This window comes from Oncorhynchus mykiss, chromosome 24 (genome assembly GCF_057628025.1).
Source record: "Oncorhynchus mykiss isolate SJ-2025 chromosome 24, ASM5762802v1, whole genome shotgun sequence".
Lineage (NCBI taxonomy): Eukaryota > Metazoa > Chordata > Actinopteri > Salmoniformes > Salmonidae > Oncorhynchus > Oncorhynchus mykiss.
The window spans coordinates 35,303,059-35,310,000 of NC_143045.1; the positions used below are offsets into that span (position 1 = coordinate 35,303,059).

General features: G+C 43.3%; 1 protein-coding gene across 9 annotated transcripts in view; it reads right to left on the bottom strand.

Moving 5' to 3' along the window:
- Positions 1 to 4,828: 4,828 nt before the first annotated feature.
- relt (RELT TNF receptor) overlaps positions 4,829 to 6,942 on the bottom strand; it is a 57,588-nt gene continuing 55,474 nt past the window's right edge. For 4 of the 9 annotated variants that reach the window (XM_090218924.1, XM_090218926.1, XM_090218922.1 and 1 more), the window contains exon 11: positions 6,217 to 6,942. This exon is cut by the window's right edge and continues 38 nt beyond it. The gene's annotated coding sequence lies outside the window, so the exon portion shown is untranslated. The other 5 variants (XM_036961717.2, XM_090218918.1, XM_090218925.1 and 2 more) reach the window with 4 other exon arrangements.

Below are 6,942 nucleotides of genomic sequence, written 5' to 3' on the forward strand. Positions count from 1 at the left end.
GTGGGAACCACACATGCAGAGATCATCCGTTCACCCACACCGCCTCTCAGAAAGACACAGCGGTTGGAACCAAACATCTCCAATTTGGACTCCAGACCAAAGGACATTTCCACCAGTCTAATGTCCATTGCTCGTGTTTCTTGGCCCAAGCAAGTCTCTTCTTCTTATTGGTGTCCTTTAGTAGTGGTTTCATGGCAGCAATTTGACCACGAAGGCCTGGTTCACGCAGTCTCCTTTGAACAGTTGATGTTGAGATGTGTCTGTTATTTGAACTCGGAAGCATTTATTTGGGCTGCAATCTGAGGTGCAGTTAACTCTAATGAACTTGTCCTCTGCAGCAGCAGTAACTCTGGGTCTTCCTTTCCTGTGGCGGTCCTCATGAGAGCCAGTTAACTCTAATTAACTTATCCTCTACAGCAGAGGTAACTCTGGGTCTTCCTTTCCTGTGGCGGTCCTCATGAGAGCCAGTTAACTCTAATGAACTTATCCTCTGCAGCAGCAGTAACTCTGGGTCTTCCTTTCCTGTGGTGGTCCTCATGAGAGCCAGTTAACTCTAATGAACTTATCCTCTGCAGCAGCAGTAACTCTGGGTCTTCCTTTCCTGTGGTGGTCCTCATGAGAGCCAGTTTCATCATAGCGCTTGATGGTTTTTGCAACTGCACTTGAAGAAACTTTCAAAGTTCATCAATATGTCCTTATTGACTGGCCATGTCATAAAGTAATGATAGACTGTCGTTTCTCTTTGCTTATTTGAGCTGTTCTTGTCATAATATGGACTTCTTCTTTTACCAAATAGGGCTGTCTTCTGTATACCCCCACTACCTTGTCACAAAACAACTGGTTGGCTCAAACACTTTAACAAGGAAAGAAATTCCACAAATGTACTTTCAACAAGGCACACCTGTTAATTGAAATGCATTCCAGGTGACTACCTCATGAAGCTGGTTGAGAAAATGCCAAGAGTGTGCAAAGCTGTTATCAAGGCAAAAGGTGGCTATTTAAAGAATCTCAAATCTCAAATATATTTAGATATGTTTAACACTTTTTTGGTTACTACATAATTCGATATGTGTCCTTTCATAGATTTGATGTCTTCATAGTTTTGATGTCTAAATTGTAGAAAATAGTAAAAGAACAACCCTTGAATGAGTAGGTTGACCAGTAGTGTATTTCCATATGTTTTTTAACTGGTACCAGGTGGACCTTCAGATGAGTCTTGTGAGACCTGTGGGCATCCAAGAGCAAAACAACCAATACGTACTGTTCATGTCGATGAGTCTCACCTTCACCTGCACCGCTTCCTGGGTGTGTGGTCCAAACTGTTCTGACGCTACAGACAGAAGTTGGCAGATGGGATGTACCGACTTCAGACGAGTCCAAAGACACTTTTTCGTAGAGCAAAACGGAGAAAACCATTGTGTCTGTGAGAGTCTCATCTTTCTGTGTATTTAACACTTGACATCCTGTCAATTTACTGTGCTGATAGTGAATCGATGTTTGTCAACGTCATCCATGTTTGATCAATGTTTGTCAACGTCATCCATGTTTGTCAACAGACTTTATTTTTTGCAACCTCAGTCATTGTAATTTAACAAACATACAGACTCTCTCTCACACACACACACACACACACACACGCACACACGCACACACGCACACACGCACACACGTTTACCGCTGAGCGTTCATGCAATATAACACAAAGCACACACAGACGACTCAAAATAATCCTCTCCTTTATTTCAAGAGTAAAAATATCATACAGAAAAATGTAATATCATAATAAATACAATCTACAACGTAGAGAAGAGGAGTTATTTTCCTTTCTGCACCACTTCAGTTTATAACGTGTCATAATGAAACAGACCAGATAAAAACATGGACATGTTCAACCCATAAAAATAATCAAATCCAGACAATGGTTCTGAACCGCAAAAACAGCAACATACAGAATATAAAATAATAGTTCAAATGAATCACAATCGTCATTATTATCCACCCTTTATAAAATGTAAACTGCAAAAGCCAAACTGTGTTTCCACGGTCAAGCAGCTACGTCAGACACTAATCCAAAAAATATATTTAAATAACTAAAAAAAGACAGAAGTAAGAAAACACTTGAAATGCAGCTGAAGGAATAAGATTGAGATGGTCAGTCATGATTTTTTATTCCTGTGGTAATGTAGTTAGTTCCCTTTAGGAGGACTGTGAATACAGCATTTACCCAGACGACACAGAGATGATAGGGTCTGTCTGCATGCTCTCCTTGGAGGAGCAGGAACGTGTGTGTGTGTGTGTGTGTGTGTGCAGGTGTGTGTGTGTAACAATAAGTAACAACACTTGAATGAAAACTCTGAATAGTGTATCTGTAGTGCTTTATCTGTGGGGGCAAAAGAGCCGAGTTGATTATTCTACTAACTTAGCCTTTGTCTGTTGCTAGGCAATCGTCACAAGGCAGGAAGTGAGGTCATGGCTTGAGATAAATGCCACATGGAGTAGGATGCCACTGATCAATGGTCAGTGTAGCTGGGAGGGTCAACTGATCCTAGATCTGTGACACGCCAGGAGAGAGGAAGTCACAGGACAAAGCAAACCTCACCCAAAATGTCTGGGACTGATTTAAGTGTGTCAAAAGAGGCACTGAAAATTACTGGCAAACCCACATCCTGACACTGTCCCTGACCCTGTCCCTGACTCTGACCCTGTCCCGGACTCTGTCCCTGACCCTGTCCCGGACTCTGTCCCTGACCCTGTCCCTGTCCCTGACTCTGACCCTGTCCCGGACTCTGTCCCTGACCCTGTCCCACACTCTGTCCCTGACCCTGTCCCTGTCCCGGACCCTGTCCCGGACTCTGTCCCTGACCCTATCCCGGACTCTGTCCCTGTCCCTGACCCTGACTCTGACCCTGTCCCGGACTCTGTCCCTGACCCTGTCCCGGACTCTGTCCCTGACCCTGTCCCGGACTCTGTCCCTGACCCTGTCCCTGACCCTGTCCCGGACTCTGTCCCTGACTCTGACCCTTTCCCTGTCCCTGACCCTGTCCCGGACTCTGTCCCTGACCCTGTCCCGGACTCTGTCCCTGACCCTGTCCCGGACTCTGTCCCTGACCCTGTCCCTGTCCCGGACTCTGTCCCTGACTCTGACCCTTTCCCTGTCCCTGACCCTGTCCCGGACTCTGTCCCTGACCCTGTCCCGGACTCTGTCCCTGACCCTGTCCCGGACTCTGTCCCTGACCCTGTCCCGGACTCTGTCCCTGACCCTGTCCCGGACTCTGTCCCTGACCCTGTCCCGGACTCTGTCCCTGACCCTGTCCCGGACTCTGTCCCTGTCCCGGACTCTGTCCCTGTCCCTGTCCCGGACTCTGTCCCTGTCGCTGTCCCGGACTCTGTCCCTGACCCTGTCCCTGTCCCTGACCCTGTCCCGGACTCTGTCCCTGACTCTGACCCTTTCCCTGTCCCTGACCCTGTCCCGGACTCTGTCCCTGACCCTGTCCCGGACTCTGTCCCTGACCCTGTCCCGGACTCTGTCCCTGACCCTGTCCCGGACTCTGTCCCTGACCCTGTCCCGGACTCTGTCCCTGACCCTGTCCCTGTCCCGGACACTGTCCCTGACCCTGTCCCGGACTCTCTCCCTGACCCTGACACTGTCCCTGACCCTGTCCCTTTCCTTTCCCTGTCACGACCATCCTCTGTACACATCTAAGAGCTTCAATAAAAACAGGGCAATTCACCTTGTCTATTCACAGCCCTATGTACATATACAGTATACAGCCATTTACACAGCCATATGTAAATATATACAGCCATTTACACAGCCGTATGTAAATATATACAGCCATTTACAAAGCCGTATGTAAATATATACAGCCATTTACACAGCCATATGTAAATATATACAGCCATTTACACAGCCGTATGTAAATATATACAGCCATTTACACAGCCGTATGTAAATATATACAGCCATTTACACAGCCGTATGTCAATATATACAGCCATTTACACAGCCATATGTAAATATATACAGCCATTTACACAGCCGTATGTAAATATATACAGACATTTACACAGCCGTATGTAAATATATACAGCCGTATGTAAATATATACAGACATTTACACAGCCGTATGTAAATATATACAGCCATTTACACAGCCGTATGTAAATATATACAGCCGTATGTAAATATATACAGCCATTTACACAGCCGTATGTAAATATATACAGCCATTTACACAGCCGTATGTAAATATATACAGCCATTTACACAGCCGTATGTAAATATATACAGCCATTTACACAGCCATATGTAAATATGTACAGCCATTTACACAGCCGTATGTAAATATATACAGCCGTATGTAAATATATACAGCCATTTACACAGCCGTATGTAAATATATACAGCCATTTACACAGCCGTATGTAAATATATACAGCCATTTACACAGCCGTATGTAAATATATACAGCCATTTACACAGCCGTATGTAAATATATACAGCCATTTACACAGCCGTATGTAAATATATACAGCCATTTACACAGCCGTATGTAAATATATACAGCTATTTACACAGCCATATGTAAATATATACAGCCATTTACACAACCGTATGTAAATATATACAGCCATTTACACAGCCGTATGTAAATATATACATCCATTTACACAGCCGTATGTAAATATATACAGCTATTTTCAGTACTACACATTCAACTTTCATCAGAAGCTAAATTAAGCTAAAGTGGAACTGACAGCGTTTTAACTACTTTGCAGATATGAAACAAACAGGCAATCATAATATCAGTCAAAAATATCAAATTTCCAGTTTATGCTACAAAACCAACTTGATAAGAGGTTTTAAAAATAGGTTATATTTGACTCAGCGTTCCATGACGTACACTGAGGCACTGTGGGCAGAATAGATGGATGCATTTCAATGCACGATTAATATAATTCACTAATGCATTTCTTGGTACATTGTTTGCTGCCTCCATTCGGGATGCGTTGTTTCAGTTTCAAAAATGGATGATTGTAACTAACTAACTGGGAATGTCAATACGATCACACTAGCAACGGCAATGATCACAAGTCAGTCATAACGTGGCTAATGGGCTAGCGTATCTATTGATGTAGCAAGCTAAAAACACAGAGCCTAACGCTATCTAGCTGCTAGGAGGATGTCATGTCATTGGAGGAGCGGGTGAGTAAGAGTGACGTTTGCCCCTCATATTGTTTTCGGTGGCTACACAGCTAGAGATGCAGGTGTCATTTAGTTAGCTGGCAGGAATGTGAATCGCTTTGCTAGCTATCTATCCTGAACTTGAGCGACGTATTATCCAGTTAGCATATCTCTTTCGTTCGCTAATTCACTCTGGCTATCTCCTCTGATTTCAGAGCCCTCTTGTCTGAGTGTGCCAGAGCTCAGAATAACTGATTCATTTATGAACGCACAACACCGGCTGAATATATGCAGTGTCAGTAAACATGGGCAAAAAAAGTAATACTTAGTTACGAACGCTCCAGATATCATGTAAACAGCCTAGCAACCAGCTCTGCTAGGGCGAGTAAAAATGGTCAGAGTAAGGCGTTCTCTCATTTGTCTCTGGAAGTAGCTAGCTAGCCCACTTTAGCCAGTTAGCTTGGGTGCTTGGTTGGGACGAGAATGCACTGGCAGGCAAGCTGCAGAAGGACGAGCAGGCTACTTACAATTCCCCATCGTTTCTCAGTGCAATTTTGACGGTCAACTAGCTGAAAAAGCTTGAGAGGGGTTATCTAATATTCCTTCGTTAGATTGTAGCTGACCTTGCACTGGCTAGCATTAGCTATTGATCTTGTTGTTGATGTGCATATAGGGAAAGAGAGCCTGCCGTTTTATGGTTGTTTGATCACTAGGACTGTAAAGTTCCCAAATGTAAGAGGACTCCTGTGGTATTGACATATTTGTAGAAATCCATTCAGGTGTATTTTGTGGCTTTTTGTTCTATCGATCTAAAGTCGCTCTGTTGTAACTTCCTGTAAACACACAGTCCAGGTCAAAGTGAATGATGGCAGGTCTGTGTGGCAAATGGCTTGTTTGCATAAAGGCCTACTGGTGCACCGGTGTGCGTAGACTCCGGTCCTGGATGAGGCAGGTGTTTTTATTAGGGTTTTATTTACTGCAGTGTCTATGAATTGTCCAAACCGTTTTCAACTCTCTATATTGCTATACAATTTTTTTTTTTTACAAATGCCTTACTGTATGTAACTACCAAACATTTTAAGAATTTATGAAAACATGAAAATGATCATATCTAAGCGTTCGCTTGATAGATTTCTATTTTTTTTAAAGCGTCACATTCTTCCTGGTGGTGTATATGAACTGATTTGAATTAGATTTCATGTTGCTAAAATGCTGTCAGTTCCACTTTAAATGCCATCTATAAGAGCTGACGAGTACAACATGTAGTTCATGCTGCTTGCATATCATTATGTCTCTCTCTCAATGTTGGAGCTCAACCCCCAAGTATTTGCTAGATAAGACTACATTCAACATGATCAAGAAGACCCAAAACTTCAGAAGACCTAAAACTTCCGCTAATCAGCGTTTCAAACATAAGACGAGCTAAATCGTTTAAATAGCTAAATCTGTTATAAGAATTATTCAAAGTTTAATCTAGACAAAACATGTGAGTTGTTTTTTATAATACTTGTTATTGTGTGTGTGTGTGTAGACATATCGTGTGTGTGTGTGTGTGTGTGTGTAGACATATTGTGTGTGTGTGTGTACAAGTTGATTGTGTTATAAATATGAGTGTTTCCCTGTGTCTGGCATCCAGGCTAAGTTCCCAACAAGCACCCAGGCTAACTTCCCAAATCCCAACAAAGGAAAATCAACCTCTCTGGTCACCGTTTTGGAATCCCATCGCATCCTTCGCTCAGCGAGGTAGAGTTATTTTT